Source organism: Amyelois transitella, chromosome 12, assembly GCF_032362555.1.
Source record: "Amyelois transitella isolate CPQ chromosome 12, ilAmyTran1.1, whole genome shotgun sequence".
Lineage (NCBI taxonomy): Eukaryota > Metazoa > Arthropoda > Insecta > Lepidoptera > Pyralidae > Amyelois > Amyelois transitella.
Window position 1 is genome coordinate 3,535,409 of NC_083515.1, and position 20,436 is coordinate 3,555,844.

The 20,436-nt window shown below is 32.9% G+C and overlaps 1 protein-coding gene across 1 annotated transcript in view; it reads right to left on the reverse strand.

Annotated features, from left to right (window-relative positions):
- Positions 1 to 11,444, reverse strand: part of LOC106142397 (uncharacterized) — an 89,604-nt gene extending 78,160 nt beyond the window's left edge. Inside the window, exon 1 of the mRNA XM_013344144.2 lies at positions 11,337 to 11,444. The gene's annotated coding sequence lies outside the window, so the exon portion shown is untranslated. The remainder of the gene's footprint in view (positions 1 to 11,336) is intronic.
- Between the last annotated feature and the right edge of the window lie 8,992 nt (positions 11,445 to 20,436).

A 20,436-nucleotide genomic window follows, 5' to 3' on the forward strand; every position in this document is an offset into this window, starting at 1 on the left:
CTTGGTCAAAATATCTGTTCTTTTCAAAGCCTTGGTTGGAAAAGATACCTATAATGCACATTTATACTGCAGAAGGATTTAAAAAGAAATAATATAAGATAATAAATAAATTATTAATATAATATTTATAATATGATACAGATATTTTTTTTATGTTTTTGAAACATCAAACTCATCAAAAATTAATTATCCATAATAAAAATCGCGATTTCAAAAATCTCATTATAGGACTCCTAATGTAAGCAATAAATAGAAAATCAACAATTTTCTACTTCATTAACTTATCTTCCGAGGTCAAGTCGGTCTGGTCAAATGTTATAAGTAAAACATCACTTGTCGATCATTATAAAGCGATATTCTCTAAGCGAAAGTGTTCACACAGGTACCATAGTAACTTACAGTATCAAACTATACGATGTCATATATTTTTACAATTTTCATCTTTATGTTTTTGTATTTAGAATCTCGCGAGAACATTTATGATTTGGTTGCTGAGTTACAGTTTGCGTGATGTTAAAACGAAAACCAATTTTGGTGAAAATTAGACAAAGACGAACACATTTTGACAATTACGCGTCCACTTTCGTTTCGTAAGCATGATTAGCGTGTGAATTATGTTATATTTGTGTAATGTGTTCAACCTTCCGAAGCTATCGAGTTAGAAAATGTATGACGCATTGGTTATTATAAGTGTAAATAATTAGCCATATACCCAATAATTTCTCTTTCCACTTTGCGTGGTCCCAGTTGCACCTTCGGCTGCTGTGGGTTGGGACGCATTTATGCCATAATTAAATAGTAGACAATATTTTCTGTATTAAAAAAGTAGTAGTCTAGTCTACTAGTACTACTAGTCTTTTTAATTTATTACAATGAAGTATACTGTTCAGAATAGACATATAGTAAGAATGGGATACAACTGCAGCGTCAGAGGCATAACCATTTTTAGTTTAAACGTTTCTTGACAATAAAGTACGGATACATAAATAATTTATATATATATATATATATATGTTTATATTCAGTGGACGCTAAGAAAATAATGAATACTAGCGTGATAACGTGCCAGATATATTTCTTTTTATCTACAAGGTAAGGGGTAAGGTAATTACTTTTCCCCGCTACTCCGGACGCAGCTCACGTCGACAACAGAAGTTTTACAATGTTGCAAACAGGAAAAGTATACCACTATTTCAAAGGCTACTTAAAGTCTACTCTTTACCACAAGCCCAGCCTATTGAAATAACAACGTTCTGTTGAAAAGTGAAAATGGCATTTTACTAATTTCCAACATTGTAAGAGGAAATGATATTGTAACCTCATTTTTCTTTCTATCAATATGAAATTAAATTTAATAATAAATATGTTTCGATGTTTATATAACATTGAGTTATGTAGTGAAATGGTTGAATAAGGCCAAAGAAAATACACCTTAAAAGTACGTTTTTCATCATCCCTTACTGTGGATCAAACTATGACAGTCAAGTTCAGAACGTTTTGGAACTATTAATAATCTGTGGTTTATGTTTAAAATTCCATAATCAGGGATAATAAATTCCATTGCGGTAGCGGTTCTGCTCTAGATAAATCCGTTGTCTATCAAGGAAGTGAGAAGTTTAAATTCAATCACGAATAAAAAACAAATCATCAGTCTTGTTACTGGCTGGAAAGAGTTCAAACCGGCCACAATAGTGACACTATGCGGAGGTTTTCTTTTGTTTTTAATTGAATTTTGGCGCTTCTTTTGATATAAACTAAATTTATTTACTATCTTTAATATACAAAAAACCGATTTAAATTAGACGTGACATGACGTACATCAAACGTGCAATGAAAACTGAATTCAAACACAGTTAAGATTGGATTGATTATAAAACTGCTACGCAATTTTTTGTGTGTTTATTTTGCATTATGTCATCCTGTTACTTATGTGTGTACCACAATAAATAAACCCCATAAAGTAAATTTTTAGTAAATTTAGTAAAAATTTTGGGAACAGCCATTTATACACACATAATACATAAGGTTCGTGTTTAATAGTATTTGATTGGTCGATTGTTACTGGAATCTGAAATATCTTAACTTCGTTAGTAAAACCCGTTGGTAGCATTGGAGATTGTTATAGTAAACCTTACCGTCGCCCTATTATGTAGTCCATCGCGTTAAATTAGTTTGATTGAAGTTATTCTGTTATTATTTGTAACTGTATTCGAGTATGAGTTTATTAGGAAAGGTATTTATTGTATGCCAATCGAGAACAGAATTTATTGATTCATATCTGATCTTATAGTGCACATACTTACATACTGATTATAAATATATGTTCATAAGTTAGATATGCAAGGGGTAATTATATAATCTATTATTGTTTCTAAAATGTATTCTCATATGCCGTTTGGTTCCCGGCACCAATAGGATAAAGAATAGGACCACTCCATCTCTTTGATGTCGTAAAAGGCGACTAAGGGATAGTCTTATAAACTTGGGATTCTTCTTTTAGGCGACAGGCTTGCAACCTGTCTCTATTTCAATCTCAATTCTATCATTAAGCCAAACAGCTGAACGTGGCCTTTCAGTCTTATCAAAAATATTGACTCTGTCTACCCCGCATATGATTTTCTTATGATTTTCTAATAGCCGTATCTTATGATTTTCTTGGAATGGATTTGGTTTTATTTTCCTTTAAATGTTTATCTGATTTTTTTTATATTTAAGTAGTATAAGTATTTGTGTTTCAAAAAATATCTAATAAAAATTACCACCAAAAATAGAAGATAACTTTAAAAGTTAAATTGGCTGCTTTTGCAGAAATTTCGAGCAAACAAAGACTCATACTTTAAATCATTTATTTTCTTCTAAAGTTCTCAGTTGTTAAATATTTTCTTTTTATTCCTTGGCTATTCAAACACACGTTAAAGTTAATTATAGTAACTAAGCGACCATCAACACATAGGGTTTCCTGTAGGAATAAAGGCTAGATTTTTCAAAATTGCGACAGCTCCGGGCGAACTTGTTTCTAGTAATATTGCTAAGATAAAAACATATTTTATCCCTTTTAATATAAATAGTCCATTCGTTAACGCAAAATTGCTGTGATGTGACGTTCTGTTCTTATGTAAAGGTACGGTTTTAGGGATCTCTAGAATATTGTGTTTTAATTATATTTTGTTTTTATTATTTAGTTTTTAATACGTTTATTGTAAAGAAAATTTACACAGTTACAAGAAATTGTATATAGTTATAAAAAAATCAATCACTTGCAATAGTGGACTTATCCCATGAAGGGATCTCTTCCAGTCAACCGGCAAACAATAAAGGAATTAGATAATTTATTAAAAAAACGACAAGTCTCTGTGTTATAATGAATAATCTCATGTATCTCACACACACGCGTAAATAATTCAAACATAAATACAAATAATAAACATATACATACCCACTAAATTATATGTATAAAGTTATTAATAAATAAACATACATAAACTAAGATAATTTGCCTGCCATTTGATCTAAGTGCTCAAGTGGAGAGGAACTTAAATACATTATTTTTGAATTAGTTGAGGTTTTTTATTATTTTTTAAATTTAATACAGATTCACGAAACTGAAGAAATGTATACTAGATGCATGCCGCTTCTAATCGGGTAAGGGTCACTTCACACCGTCTCGTGTCAATATGATTAAGTCCTCACGTGGAAATCAGTCACTGGATCTATCTATCCTGCAAAGGATACGTGATAATACCTATGTTTGTTTCTATAAAATACCTAGTCGTATCGAAAAACCTCTTTTTTCACTAATTCGTCATAAAAATAAAAGTATACGGAACCATCACAGCCTATAACGCTCACACTTTCCCGGCTAGCTGACAGGTGCGTCAATTAGTGAAGTTTTTACACGTCCTTGCCGAGCCATTATGTCGGTCTGTTGAACCAAACCTGCCCTTACTAGAACCAGCCAGGGTTACCAGGCGTTCGGATAAGGTCGGATAGAATGTGTTTAGCTCTTTGGCTGCCTGATCAGCTGAAATTTACAGTACGGCCTATCAGACTTTTGCAAATCACGCACGATCGTGTTCGTGAGCATCTCTTCACACTAAGACATACATTCTCAATAATGCAGATTGTCCGACGTTTTTAAAGGAATGTTACTCTAAACTCGTTGGTTACCCTAGTCCAAGCAAGTTGGGTTTGCTCAAAATACTACCTCCGTAAAACCGTCACTAGATAATAGGAAATACTTGAATTTATACTTGTGCAATTTTATTATATCTTTCCTTATACCTCCTCCGTAAGGTTTATTTTAACATAAAATATTATTTCACTATACTGTTACTGTGGTATTATTTGCTCAAGATGCCTTCTGCTTATAAGGTTTTCAGCAGAAAAGAATAAATCATGATTTCTTATGAATGTTGGAGAGACGAGAGACTTAAGAAAGGCGTGAAACTTATTTTCCTCGTGAGGAAAGGTAATAAATTCTATGACCAAGGGGATTGCCCCGACATTGACTTAGCATTCATGTCTAGGTATTTACAAAAGTGAATAATGTCTGAATAATATTGAAAACTACAGACAGAGACGCAGGGCAACTTTTCTATATTATGAAGTGATAATAAAAATACCTGTCCCAACACCAGTAGTGTGTGAAACTAGTAAGAAAATAATTGCAACTTTTGTTCGTTTAAAACATATTTAAAACATATACTCTAAGTAAACTACACTTACATGTGACTTGTTTTACTGCAATTTAAACAAACTGACAGTTAAATTATAACAATTAACACCCGTAGTCAAACTAAGAACACTTAAAGAACTATTTATACTTCACTACATACATATAAGCTTTTAAACGCAGCTTGGCCCGCGCCAATTTAGCGCCACCTTCACGCGCAAATTAAGCGCAGCCTACAAATGAAGACAGGATTTTCGCAAATGCCACGGGAAATATTGTTTTTGCTGGGATGAAAAATATCCTATATCCTTCTCTAGACTCTTATTATAAAATGCAAAAACGATAAAATTAGTTGAGATTTGTGTTATTTTTGTGTATTCTATCTTTAATGGTTATAAAAGTTTCATTTTTAAGTTAATACATTTAAAAAATTTTTGCTACAATACATTTTTGCTGAATGCAATAGTGTACAGCAAACCAAAACCCTTATGGTTATAAGACGGTCCTTATATTATAGTTTCAGATTATTTTATCTGCATATGGAAACCAAGCGATGAAATAACTCTACTTACGGTGCAAGGTAGGCCCCGCAAAATGATCATGACTAACTCCGTTACTTACAACCAATCGAATACTTTCCGCATTCGAAACTGTAATTTCAGTCCTTGTTTCAAAGCTCGTATAGGTGGTTTAAGAAACATTATTAGCAGAATCTTGATTTCATAAACTAAAATCTGAATTATACTCGTATTACTCATTATTATTCTGTCTTTCCGAGACTGTTGGCTCTGTCTACCCAATAAGGCACTATTAATGATAATATTCTGTTATATAAGACGGACACAGAGTTAACAGTCTCAAAAAGACAAAATATTAAAGAGTTATATTATTCCGATGTTTGCTCATGAAATTAAGATATAAAATTTAATACAATACTGCAACTGGAACCACACGAAGATTACTTTCACATAGAAATAAATCTAATCATCAATTTAAATATTGATACTCGGAAATCGCTGATATCGAAGGCTTGATATAATAAAACTAGATATATGTATATAAAATTTATTATGCAGATACTATTTGCAACGTATCTTCTTGTGGCGCCATCTTTGCAACCATTGATTGACATTAAATCGTTACTATGATTCCGTAAATGCTCATGGAATTTTATCACAGGACTTGGTGTGAATCCCAAATAGGCTGGGTGGCTTTGCGGCGTATACTTTGTAAAGGAAATATATTATCCCAGTGGATATCTCGCGGTCTCGACTGGCACAATGACGGAAGTCTGTCTGAATCTGATAGGTATACTATAGGGTCACGTTTCCCCTTTGATCAGTAAGGGGTGAGATAAGTTCACACGTTCATCTTTATTTATTTGCTAAAACCAAAGTACAATGTACTTGCTTTGAACTCGACCAAACTGCTTAGCGTGTCACCAAATTAGTAAACCGAGATTAATAAATTTGGGAAGGGATAAACTAGTACTACAGGTGTAAAAAGGGGCACCTCAAAGCTTAAAATCTTGGTATTATTTTTCTATTAAGGCGATGAACCAGCAGTCTTTAACTATCTCTGATTCTCAACTCTATCAATAATCAATCAGCATAAGCCTTCGAATCTTTTTAGAGTCTTTTTCTAACTTTTTTTCAGGTTCAGGTTCGAATCCACCCCGGTCATGTACTTATGACTATTTTAGAAGTTATGTACATTAGTTTGAATACCAACCGGTGCTCTTACAGTGAGGGAAACATCGTAAGGAAACCTGCACATTTATACAACTGAATGTGGAACCATAATCGATTTTATACGGATTAAGTTCCCCTGCAGAGATTGCGGAGATCAGACAGAAGTCGCTTGGTGTAAAAACCAGACGCACCCAATCCAGAATCCATAGTCAAAGGCATACCCCGGGCTTATCTCCAGAATGGTGAGGACGCAACGTCTCATACCAAATGTCAGTTTCATTACTACTTCACTTCATTAAAATTAAATTTTAAAGTAGAAATATTACAAAATATCCATCATATCCATTACATGACATACGTATTGGTATTAATAGATTCACGCCATTTGTATTTATGTCATTGAAATTAAAAGTAGTATATTATTCTCGTGATAATATGACATTATCAGCGCCATTGGTAGACTACATTAATATGTGTGATCAGAGCCAATAAGATAAACCACTCGACTGCAATTATGTGCAATCTCACACGTTTTTCTTTAGCACCCCTCAATTTATCAATGATTGTACATTTTACAGTCTTAAAATGTATGCACGACTGAACCGAGTTGCATACTTCTACTTACTTTTCGTATTTAGGTATGATTGTTGCTACATTTTGAAGGATTATAGCCTAAAGGTAGTATTGTGCTGACTATGTTTAGGTACATACCGCAACTGCCTCACAGCACGATTCACATCTATGAAAATATTATAAGTTTTTTTATCATAATCGTCATATCTTTTGAACTTAGTTCTTAACTATAAGTGTAGACAAACCCGTTTTCGTTCGTTGTTTAGTGGAGAAATTAGTCGCTGATATCACATAGTCATATCATCGGACCAAGAGTTCTTCTTCCCAGGGTTGTAGGTGTTGAAATATGTCTCTTATGATATATTCTTCTTCTTCTTCGAGTACCCGGTGGAAAGACCTTGGTTCGCTTACCCGGCCGGCTACGGAGACCGGACGCGTTATGTTGGAATTCAAATCACTAAAACCACACGGTGCGATCGCCTACCGCTTTGGTGTCAGGAGCTTGGGCTCTCCTCACTCCACTTCTTTGCTTATGCCTTATTAACGCTCGTGAATAACCCCACGAAACGACGCGTCGGCTGCGCGGGCGCAGTGGACCACACTCTCTCGCTTGTGAACCGATCCGAGTCACGTAATTTCTCGCAACTATAACTTCATGCTAATGCATTATGAACGCAGAAATATGAAAATAAATTGTAAGGATTTTAATAAGATATTATGGTAAATTCATAACCGATACTGTTACAACAAGAATACATTCTAAGATATTTATGTCAACCAGCGAATTCGCATTTTTATTCATTGAACTCGGAGTATGGCGAATGAAAATGCAAAATTATCATAAGACGATTGTATCATCCAAATAAACTACAAGAAACTGACTGTTATGGCCAAATTATGCGAATATACAGCATAATGTTTTAAGTATCATAATCTTGTGTAGAAAATTCTAATATCAGTTTACGTAGACTTTGTCTCAGGATAACACGATCGCTAAAATTTTATAGCAAAATATGTATATTTGCATTGAATATAAGTATAACTTAATGTGCTGCGAATGATTTGATTAGATGTTAGCGCTTTTTTCCATTCCAATCAAGTGAAACTGGATCGAATGTTTTTTTCAACTATTATTTTTCTTTTAATAAGAATTTTGTTATTTTGGTTACGTAGGTAGAACTATTAATGAAAAGCCCCAGACAAAAAGAAAGCAATTAAAAGGAACATCATGTTTCAACTGTTACTTTTGCCCGAACTTCCGCAGAAAGTTGACCGGAGCTGAGAAAGAAAGAGCAGCTCTCGTCAGTGATGTGGACATGACAGAGACTTTAATAGCACCCGACATGACAGGTCGCCATCACATTTAAATGCCACCTGTACAAATTGAGGCGTAATTAAATCGTAATCACGTCATTATAATTAATTTAACACTCGACACTTCGGCCACAGAACTTCGGACGAGGCACTTTAGTCCACTAGACACACAGAGCACGAACGCCGCGCCGGTGCTTCGATGAAGCGGGTTTTACGCCTACAAAATATGCTCGGATTGCAGTTGCGACAACTCGACTCATTTCCAAGACAGACTAATTGAATTAGAACTCTTGGAAGGCGATTGTGTAAAAATATTAATTAAAAATAAATAATAGTTTAAAAAAAACTAAAAAACTACGCTTTTATTGCTAATCAAACTAAAAAATAGAAAATAAAAATTAATGACAAAGGAATTCAGTAGTAGCAAGTCGAACAATCAGTTATAGTCAGTTGTTGTAGTAATTACCTCGGATTAAAATTATAACAAAATTAAATTTATAAACAAAACAATTTAAATCAGAGTAAAAAGCGTGGGGTGCCTGATGTAGTAAATATTAAAATCATTCTATTAGCATATATTTATGACAAGAGAGTTATGAAAATGAAGTAAAATGCACCCCACGCTTTTTACTCTAATTTAAATTGTTTTGTTTATAAATTTAATTTTGTTATAATTTTAATCCGAGGTAATTACTACAACAACTGACTATAACTGATTGTTCGACTTGCTACTACTGAATTCCTTTGTCATTAATTTTTATTTTCTATTTTTTAGTTTGATTAGCAATAAAAGCGTAGTTTTTTAGTTTTTTTTAAACTATTATTTATTTTCTATTTTTTAGTTCGATTTGCAATAAAACGGGTAGTTTTTTAGTTTTTTTATACAATTATTTTTTGGAAGTTAACACTTCTGGTATAATTGCTCTCTTGCTTCAGACGAACATTATCAGTTAGTTGCACAGAAACATAAGAATTTAACGTGTGTTGATTAACGTATGAATCGTATTTTACATGCCGTACACTTTTTAAACCTGGCGTGTCGATAAATTTGAAACAGTTTCTTCACTTCAAATACCTACTACCTAGTATTTTTTATTTTATTATTAAGAACACGTCTAGGTCATATTTTCTGGGATATGCCTCCATTTCATTTGCAGTCTGCACACAGTTGGTAGCATATAAATGTGAATACTAAGCATATTTCTGTGGAAAATAGGTACATATAGTAAAAAAAATATTAAATTCAGTATTAAATATAAAATTTAGCCAAACGACTACTGGTTCTTTTTGCCATACTATAACACTTTAAATCTTAGTATCTATACAACTTTTAAATATCACGTAAAACCAGCGGTTTGCCCTATGCGTTCAGTTAGCTTGTCCACATCATTGTAGACAGAAATGTGTCGTCTCAACAGATGATTAACGCTAAGTAATAGGTTGATGTACAATATAACAAAAAAGTAACTATTGTTTTGCTTCTTTCGTGAAATGCACCCTCTGCCTTAGACTTACAGTTACTTACAGACTCGAGTAAAACTGAAGCAGTCCAACAAATTCTTACGCCATCATTCCTTTTTTTAATTCATCAATTGCCCTTACTTTTGGTGCCATATTAAATTCTTACTTAACAACAGTGAATCCTAAATAAAATGATCACTTTCTACGGTCTCTTGGCACCCAAAGTCTGGCACTTTCACAAAAACGTGCGTAAAATGATTCTCTTAATCGATTACTGCCAAATCGGTAACGTCCGAATATAGAGTAATTGATTCGATGACTCGAAATAATTCCAATAAACTGGCAAAGTTAATCGATTCTAATGTTATTACTATAATTGAGATGTAAGCCGGTCTTCTAATTAATAAAGTTGAGGTTAATTTTTTTTACGTCCGTTAGATTTTTTTGCAAGCACTTAGTGTTTTATCATTAATCACGTAAGGAGTTGAGATAGCTAACGCGAAAATTACTGTTATTATAATTTTTCACTGCGTCAATTTTGATTTAAAAATTTTACTTAAATTTGTGAAATGTTGAGTAGACATTCTTGTAGAACGTTCATTAAATGATTAGTGATGTGAAATAAGACTTATTATTTATTCCTTGAAAACCACTGCCTATATGAAACTTAAAAGAACGATGTGTTTAGCTAATAACACATTTATAAATGGTACACTGTGCTGTGTGGTTCACGGTACTTTAGAATAGGACCACTTCATATCTTTCCCATGGATGTTATAAAAGGCGACTATAGGATAGGCTTATAAGCTTGGGATTCTTTTTATAGGCGATGGGCTAGCAATCTGTCACTATTACTTGTCATATTGAATCTCAATTCCATCATTAAACCATACGCTAAACGCAGCCTTTCAGTTTTATCAAGACTATTGGCTCTGTCTACCCCATAAGGAAAAAAGGCGTGATCATGTATGTATGTAAATTGTACATAAATTCAAATATATTATAATAAGATAGTTATTTTTGATTGTAATAACTTACGTTATGCTAACCATAATGGTATTCATTGCGGGAACGCAAAACTATTTCCAATGTGTAATTGCAACTTAAATAAACATTTATGGCAATAAATATTACACAAATGTTGTTTTGTAACATGTTTTGTAGAATTTCTTTGAAATTATAACTATTATTTATTATATTTCAAAGTTTATGGCCACAAATTCCGAGTGTAAAATAATTACTTAACGCACTTACCGGTCGTAATGGAAGGAGATGCGGAACTATTTTAAGGTTTGCATTTTTAAGTAAGAAGGTATTTTTTGTAATGACTCACGGGTTTGATTTGACTTTTATATTTGATTTATTATTTAAATTTATATTCGTATTGAAATATTATTGTTTCCCTTTTACTCTTACTCTTTTGCATTTGAAAACATTTCTGTTAGATTTTTTTAAAATAATTACTTTTTATCTAAAACAATTATTTTTTTTATTTTGCTTTATATAGGACCAAAAAAATATTTTCTAATTTTACTCAAAAAGTAATAAAAATATCAAAAACATTTTATAATGGCCCACACATTGAAAAGAAAACCAAAAATTAAATATTCAGATATGGAACTCACCAGCTCAACCCTTCAGCGCACCACAATTTTAGCAATGTCACAATTTTAGCACTGCACTTTTCGCGTGCGCCGTCACACGTCCATGCGTCGTGCGCGCGCGCGTTTTACTCGTTCGCGAATGGCGCGCGGCGCGGTATGCATTGCGTTTATACTCGCCGGTTGGGGTGCGTGCACTTTCGCCGATGTCTAGGGAAGCTGCGAAAGGGTTAGTCAAAGGCAAAGGTCATGGTCACCCCTTGGCTATTGCAGAATTTGTAAGCCAGTGTTGTGAGTAGTAAACTACATAATGTCAAGTGTTTGGTGGCTAGCAGAATTTTTTCAAGTTTCCTTCCTTGTAATTAAAATAAACGTTTTTATTCTTCCTTTGGGCCAAGGGGAATCCTATCAGTGCAAATTCATATTTATAGACTAGCTAGCTACGCTTTAAAGTGAACATACTTCTCTTGGTTTCCATAGCGGAATATGAAAGCCTTTATCAGTTAACGGTGTAAGACCTTAGAAGGTGGTCACATCCCATTATTCGCTAAACGTAGCTATACTAAGTACTATCTGGACCTAAACAAGAAGGAAAGAATGTCGATAAACCGGAACAAATTTTCCGCAAAGAAAAAGATGAAAAGTACAAGAATGGGGTACTAGTACTTATGTCTCTGAAAAAGAACATATTTTAGTATAAAAAGAGGCATCTATAATGCAAAAAGAACTTAGTTTTATGCAGCAAAAAGAAAATACTTATTACGTAGAAGCTTTTGAACCGTTAGTTCTTTTGAAATATGATTCCTATTCCATACCTATCTTTTCGCACACGGTGTTATGATTTCCCAAAGTAGTGTCGTGACTTTCAGTAGACTGGAAATTTAAGCATGTGGCACGCGCCATGAATGTATCGTGTAGCACAAATTCTTACTAACAAAAACATACCTGCCTAAATATACCGGAACAATCTCCAATCTTCGGTACCTAATTTGCGTGGCTTAGAATAATTTCTATAGCGTGATCATTTGTTATGTTTAATGTGAAAGAAGTATTTGATAAAATCTTTTCACGCAGCTTAAACTTTGCTACAAAAATATCTATCTCGTATCTCTTTAAATATTAATTTTGTTAAAAAAATTACGTGTGATAGAATCTCTTAAACATGAGCGAAGTTGACGGCACAAACTGTATCATATTTTATACAGGATGCAATTAAACTTATTGGTGAATTTCTTTCCATATAATAATAGTTTGTACAGATTTAACACGGTGGCAGAATGTATATAGGTACTATTCTAATAAAGAATTCAATCTTACCTATATTTGCCTATATTAGGATAAGTTTCGCCAATAACTAACGAATCATATCGTTAATCAATCATATAAATTGAGTAGTATTATTCGATATGCATGCAATATTATTTTGCAAATTAAAGCTTTCTATGTGTAAAGAGTGGTCGAGTAATTGAAAACATTAAACAGAATGTTTTCAATTACTCGACCAATTTTGAACTTAATTTGATGATTCATTTTTTGTTTCAAAGAGTAAGTATCTTGTGAGATAAATATTTATCATGTCAGCATCTAAAATTGCCTTGGATAAATCGAAGAAACTCTTCAAAAGGCTTTCAATATATTCATACCGAGCCGAGTCTCCTATATGTGTCTTTTGTACATAAATTTGTCAACCGCTTACGTGTAAACTTCTAAATTAATTACTAGCTTAAGCCTGCAGCTCTGCTCTTCTCTTCTTCCTCCTGGGATTAACCCTGGTTGCATCCTCTCCTCTCTACAGAGGAGCCCGGGGGTATGCCTTCGACCATGGATCCTAGATCGGGTGAGTCAGATTTTTACACGAAGCGACTCCTATCTGATCTCCGCAACCCTTGCAGGTAACCTAAACCCATATTTGATTCATAGTTACTCATTTATTTCTTGAATGTGCAGGTTTCCTCACGATGTTTCACCTCACCTTGGCTCTGCTCCTCTATCATGTTGTTTATCGCAAATCCCACAGGGGTAACTCAGTAGTTTCTTCCTGCATTGAAGGTACTTACCCCATATTTCGTGAGTAGACCCCCATATTTCGTAAGTAAAGCCGATACATACATATATTTATACATACACAAGAAACTACATCTTATCTTTGGTATTGGCACTATCCCTGGATACTTTGCTTCATCCACATTTATAACTCTCTTCACGAAAGCTCGTCAGTTAAGGGTCTAGATAGTAAAATATATTTCTCACGGAAAAGTGCGATCATTATTATACAAGTTTTACAACGCCAATCCTGAAGCTTCCTTCGGGACGCCCAGGGATAGGTTATGTGCACAGGAAAATACTAATCTCATTACATTCCCGTATAACCTACTTCATTAGGGCAAGTAAATGACGTACATTCGCACGGTCTAATTAAGGCTGTATTCACATTGATAGTATCTTAAGTGCGTGTTTGAAATTAATTCTTTATCAGTACACTTACTAGCTTTTAAAAGAAAAAAATATGAAATAGATCTTAGTAAAAGTAAATGAAAATAAATAATTTGGGATAGTCTTGCGAAATTTTGTGGACGACCTCAAGCTCCAACTCTATGGATAAGGATAATTTGGAAATATTGGAACACTTCGAAGATGAAAAGAAGTATTCACGACTTAAGTTCAAATTTAAATTCCCGCAGTTACATCCGCGTAATACGAAAAACTTCCCGTGGGAATTCCGAAAAGTGCAACGTTTTTCTAAGGATACACATAATAAATTATAGCTTTCTATGGCCAGTAGTTAAGGCTATACGTAGTCTGTCACTCATAAGCACAAAAATACAGTAATGAACTGTATTCTGTGGTAATAAATCTGGTCTCGTAATATAGTATATTTTCTAAATCAAAGTCATTAAGTAGGTACATAAAACGGATTCATAGTTGTGAAATTAGTTACTTAAAGGTTACGTACAAGATATTAAAAGTTAACCAAAATTCATTATAATAAAAATAAATTTTTGTTGGAATCGGCATAGACGTATACGTAAAGTTCTTTTTTTAGCTGCAAAGGCTACTCTCGGACTTCTAACTTTAGGTTCTGTCTATAACATATGTAAAAATAGAAAACGTGACACATGAGTAAGAATTTTTACTACACAATATTGAATCTTTACGAGAAATACTTTTCTCTAACAAGACCGAGTTTCAGTAAAGGGTGAAATCTTTACTAATTTTATTTCACCGCGTGCTATAGTACGCATATGATAGTTAATTTTCAAACACAATTAACATGCACTAGATATTAAACGGTTTTGCATATTTTCTAAGTTGCATTAAAACTAGCAATATTATCTACTCGTAATTACTTCCAAGCGACCGCATGTGGTAAAGAAAGTTTTTTGCATGAAAGTTCTATTGTGGCAAAAAAATATTTCTTGTAACAACCTAACAACTAGATGATCAAATTAACTTTATTATTCATTGCTTTACAAGAAAGTATTAGTTTTACACGAGTATTCACTCCCATGGGTAATTTTATAAACTAAGTTTTTTATAGGACTAGTCTGGTAGTGACTGGTCACTCTATTTTCAAGACACATTTTCAGAAAAATCTGTTCAGAATTTTGGCTTTAATATAATAGGAGTATCATTCAGGTCAGTTACCCATATCAATTATCACCTCTCTCTGTATAGTAGACCGGGGTTTGCCTATCACAATCCTGGATTGTTTAGGATTTTACAGGAAGACTTCTTCGCAGGTTAACCAACCTTAACCTTATTGTATCATAGTTACATATCCAGTTGACTGAATGTGCTAGTTTCCCCACGATGTTTTCCCTCAAAGTAAGCGCAACTGATCACTTCATTGGCCACGGTAGGGATTTAAACATGTACTTCACGCTTTTTGACGGATCAAATAATGATTTACCTACACTTGCCTCGAAAAGTTTTGATTGTCTACTTAGAAAATACATAGCGTGTGCCAACTGCAATACCTATTAGAGTCAATCAAGGAAAAAGCTACCAAACTCTTGTAGGCGATGGGTTAGCAGCCCGTCACTACTTGAATCTCAATTCCATCATTATGTCATACAGCTGAACATGGCCTTTCAGTTCTTTCATGAATGTTGGCTCTTTCCTACCCCGTAAGGAATAAAGCTGTAATTACATATATGAAAAAAGTTTTAATAGTCTGCTACTTACATAACTTTTAATTTGGATAAGATCAATCAATCAATACCACTGTGCAATATGCCGACAGGGAAAAACGGAAATATCGACTTCACAGAAATAAATGTAGAAAGTCATAATTACTACGTACTCAAAACTATTCCACACACATGATTCATATCGGAAACGGTGCGAAATGAATCACTGAGCAATCATTTACTTAGTGCAGACAAATGATAGTAAACTGTTTTAGGTAATTGAATGAAAGTTTTAAATTAAATATTCAATTGTGGTTTATTAATTGTGAATATATTGTTTGTATGTACAGTTAGTTGGCCGTAAGCATCCGTTAGAGAAGAATGCATGGTATCAATTTCTTTTTCTATAAAACACTATTTAGCACATGTGTAGAATAATTATACCTTTAGGAACAACATAGGTTTATTTTTGTCTGGAATTTCAAACGTTATCGGAGCTTAGCCCCACCTGAAAGCCTTCTAGTGCATCGAATACTTATTTTCCAAAAGATTATGAGAATTTGAGAGATAATGAGATTATGTTTAATTTTTATTATCTGCACTAGAAGAGAAGCAGCCGATTCTTACTATATTTTTTCTTCACTACTAAAACTTTCACAGCATACAGATATATCAATTATATGAGGTCTACAAAAGCATATCTCACGCAAGTGTGTGTACCTGATATATGACTAGACTTCATGTTTTCAATTTAAAAAATATATATTTTATTAAATCCATTTGAAGAAAATTAACAGCAAAAAATCAAACGAGTCGCGTAGGTGGTCATTACGAGTATTATATAATAAACTAACGGGACATAAGCAAACAAGAAATTATTTTTATAGGCCCTCCATGAGTCATCGCCATGTTGTCATCGATTCAATCGATTTGATTGCTGAATATATTTAAACTTTAGGTTGTATAATTGAAAAAGAATATTAAAAAATACTAACATATATCTAAAATATGAAATACTTAAATCTCTCGAATTTCATAATGACTTTTTGAGCACAATTTTTTATATTTAAAAAGTTACATAATTTCAATTCCAAAATTACTAAATTGTAAAGGTAAAAAGGTACCTGAGCTGAGGTACATATTTCACCAGTATTATTATTTTATAAAATGTGGAACCTGTAATTACGATGTATAAAACCAATAATTCTGTATGTTATCATTTTCTCTCATCATAATGTAACATAAAATAAGTATCTAATGTATCTCCTTGATTTTAATAATTTGATAAATCGCTACATTGTTACATTTAACGCTCCAGGGACACCATTAACAAGAATACAATGTAATCAAATTCGCCTATTACATATGAGGGTAAATAATGGTTCTACAATAAAAATAAGAAGCTTTATAACACATTACGTCTATTAAATAACAAGCCGGAACAATTTTGATAATATCATGTGCGCAGACGCATGCGATAACGTATAATCAATGAACTCTCTTTTGTTACTTTGTTGCGTAATTGCCGAATTAGCAGCTTCTCATATGTAGTTGTTTTGGCATTAGAGAGTAGCTCCTTAGCAAATAAAAAAAAAATTCAATCTCCTTTCGCGTTCGTTCATTGTGTTGTTCGCAATTTATAATTATCACTTACATACTAATTGACTTTGTAAAGACTTCTTTTTTTACCTTAGCAGGAAATGGCAGGGCAAATCTTTTGCAGGTCTAATAGATAGCGAGTAACAGTTTCATATTTAAAATGATAAAATAAAAGGTAATTTTCTTCATCCTGTTTTATACATACCGTTGGGAAACCCCACTGGTTAGTTGATGGCTGCGACTTCATAATCATATCTAACAACAACAAAATCTTCACCTATATTTGTTATAATATCTCAAATAATATACTCATTTGGATTTGAATAATTCCTGTTTACATCCTCACCTCTTTTGAAGAGGAGCCCGGAAGCATTTTAATCATGCTCCTGGTCCGAGACACGCTACTAATTACATTAATTACGCTACTCATTATAAAGTATGTCTGTAATCTTAAGCTATATAAAATGAACAAGTACTATAATGAAAATTAACGTTTATTTGCAAACATAAAATTGTTATATTTTTTTTTCTTTTATCTGATAAGCAAACCGAGTCGTAAATTTATATATTTTTTTATTTGTAATACCGATCAAAACCTTATCATTCTGCAACCCAGCTAAACATGGTCTTGAAGTTTTATACTATTTCAGGAATTAAGAAGTATTATGTGAAATACTCACATATTATTTCTTAATTCCTGAAATGCTATGAAAAATGTTCCTTAAAAACTGAAAGGTTAAGCGTAAAGGGTATATAAGTGAGTATTACTAAGAAAATATTCTATAGAAAACTGATCCGTTCAATTAAGAGGTAAAGGTTAAAGGTCAACAAATTGTGGTCACATGAGTTCATAGTGCGCAAGCATTTGTCTAAGAAATTTAGGCCTATTGTTATTTGATACATATCCGGATGTGATAGTGAAAGTCACGGCATGTAAAAAAATTAAAAGAAAAACAGAACCTTGCATTGCCCAAATATCTGAGTAGCTTTTGACTGGTGCTGGTAAAAAATTCTAGAAAAATTGAACCTTTATTTGATTTGGGATATTTGACATCTCTGTAAAATTTCTTCAATATGGATAGTTCCACCCACAGCGCCGCCTACTCGTATAAGTATGAAAATCTAGATAATTTCTTATTCTTTTAGAAATGTCAGGATATAATTTTACTGTTCTACATACCGACATTTCAAATTTTCACCTTCCTATGCCCAGTATAGATTCGGCTCTACTATTTCGGTCTGTGGCTCATAATATTTGTCAAATACATAATTGATTTATTAAATGATTATTCTAAAGAGATATACGTATCTATTAACCCTGTTTGCATGTTCATTTAAAGATCTCATTTGTTGCCACGTTGGTTTTTAAAATTTCAATATTATTTTATTCTTTCTTTAGGCTTTCAATTTCAAATAACATTATGTACAGTAGGTATGCTTCGGTTAGCTCTCACTTAAATTAAAACAAATTAAAAAGTACAAAAGCTGTAATTTTTTTCTCAATTTAAAACCCAGTAGGTACATTGTTTGCATCAAGATAAAATTTTATTTCTAACTTACACTGTATCGTTACATTGTATTATTTAAATGTAATATCAGTAATAAACTTTGCTGAACACTGACGGGATGAGAAAAGCGCTGGGTATAAAAATACAGGTTTTCAGATATGATGATATTGCATTATTGATGACACATCATGTGCCATAAAATGTTTTACATCTGATATACAAATTACGTTGCAAAAAATATCTAAATAAATAAATGTAATTTGTATGTAACTTTGAAATCTCTTTTTAAGACTCATAGAGATTGATGGCTGTTTAAAAAACCAATACAATTTCAGTACCCCATGTATCTACTGAATACAAAATCTTTCTATAGAAATAATAACTTGAAACTTCCGTCTTTTCATACAAATCAATAAAAAATAGCATATCAGCTAATATATAGCTAGGTGGATATAATATATTTGTATGGAGTAAAAAAAAACGGTAGCTTGACATTACAGCCCTGTTGCAAAGCAATTGGGTGTGTCACGGAAAAAGCTATCAAGGAAATTAAAATATTTGTTTGTATGCAGCTTACTTCTTAGTGCAGTCTAGTTATAAATTGATTCAGTACATACCTATTTATAAAAAAAAGTAAGGCTCAGCGCTCATGAGCAAATAATTTCATAAATCTAGTAAGTAGTTACCTTCAAAACTGCAAGAGACCCAACAGTCAGGTCACGTTAGCTATTTGCCTTAATGATAAAATTGAGGTTCAAATAGTGGCAGGTTGCTAGCCCATCGCCTAAAAGAAGAATCACAAGTTTATAAGCCTATCGCTTAGTCGCCTTTTACGTCATCCATGCGAAATGAAGAGATGGAGGTCCTATTCTTTTTCCTATTGGTGCCGGAGACCACACGGTGTTTTCTTTCCTGGTTAAAAATCTTTTTATAAAATAAGGTGAAGTATTTTCCCGATAGGTTCAGGCATCCTACTAAAGAGGTTAGGATAAAACCGATGTATCAGGAAGATTACTAGTATAATAATGGTGAAGCTTAAAAAAGAAAATATTGAATTGGTCAGTATTACCTAATTCGAAAAGTCTACAGAAATTCAAACATTACAGAAGGTACGTTTTACAGTGAACATCAGTGGCTCGTATGCGGCGAGACCAATCGGCTTGTAAAAGAAATTTTATACCTATCAATCATTAATGATCGAAAAGCGAGTCACGTAGCCGACCCATTGAACTGATACCTATGCCTTTTATTGGCAGGCTCATTCAACCTTCACTTTCGTTTAAACTCCATTAGTTTTATTATTAAGTAAATTAGCATTCTTCGATTCGATTTTGAGTGGTTACCTAACTCCAGACAGAAACTGAGAGCGATTGGTGTGATGGAAAAAAGAAAAACCTATACCTATGTTAAGCGCGGACAAAGTCGCACGCTTGGATTAACATTTCTAAGTATGTTTGGAATGTTTAGGTATATGTAATTTGATTCTTGTTTAACAAAATCATACACGATATTATTAATTTCAACGGGTCTTGTAATAAAGGACACTTGTATATTTCATATCAATTTTTTCATACATATTCGTTTCCGACATAACTTAATCTTTAACGATGATTTAAAAATACCATCTTAGGAAAATCTAAACAACTGAATAAATAAATGATAAAATCTGACCGTTTCATTTCGGAATTCGGCTTCTCCTAAGGGTAGTTGGATCGAAACAAAAGTATGATGGCTCTGAAGAGATATTTTAGCAATAGTTACCATATTAAGGCTTTCAAATACAAATACTTACACTACAACACGACTCAACTCCTTACAGGTTAGACAAAGCTAATAGTCGATTGAAAGCCGCGTTCAGCTAATGAAAGTATTAAGTTGAAATTGAGA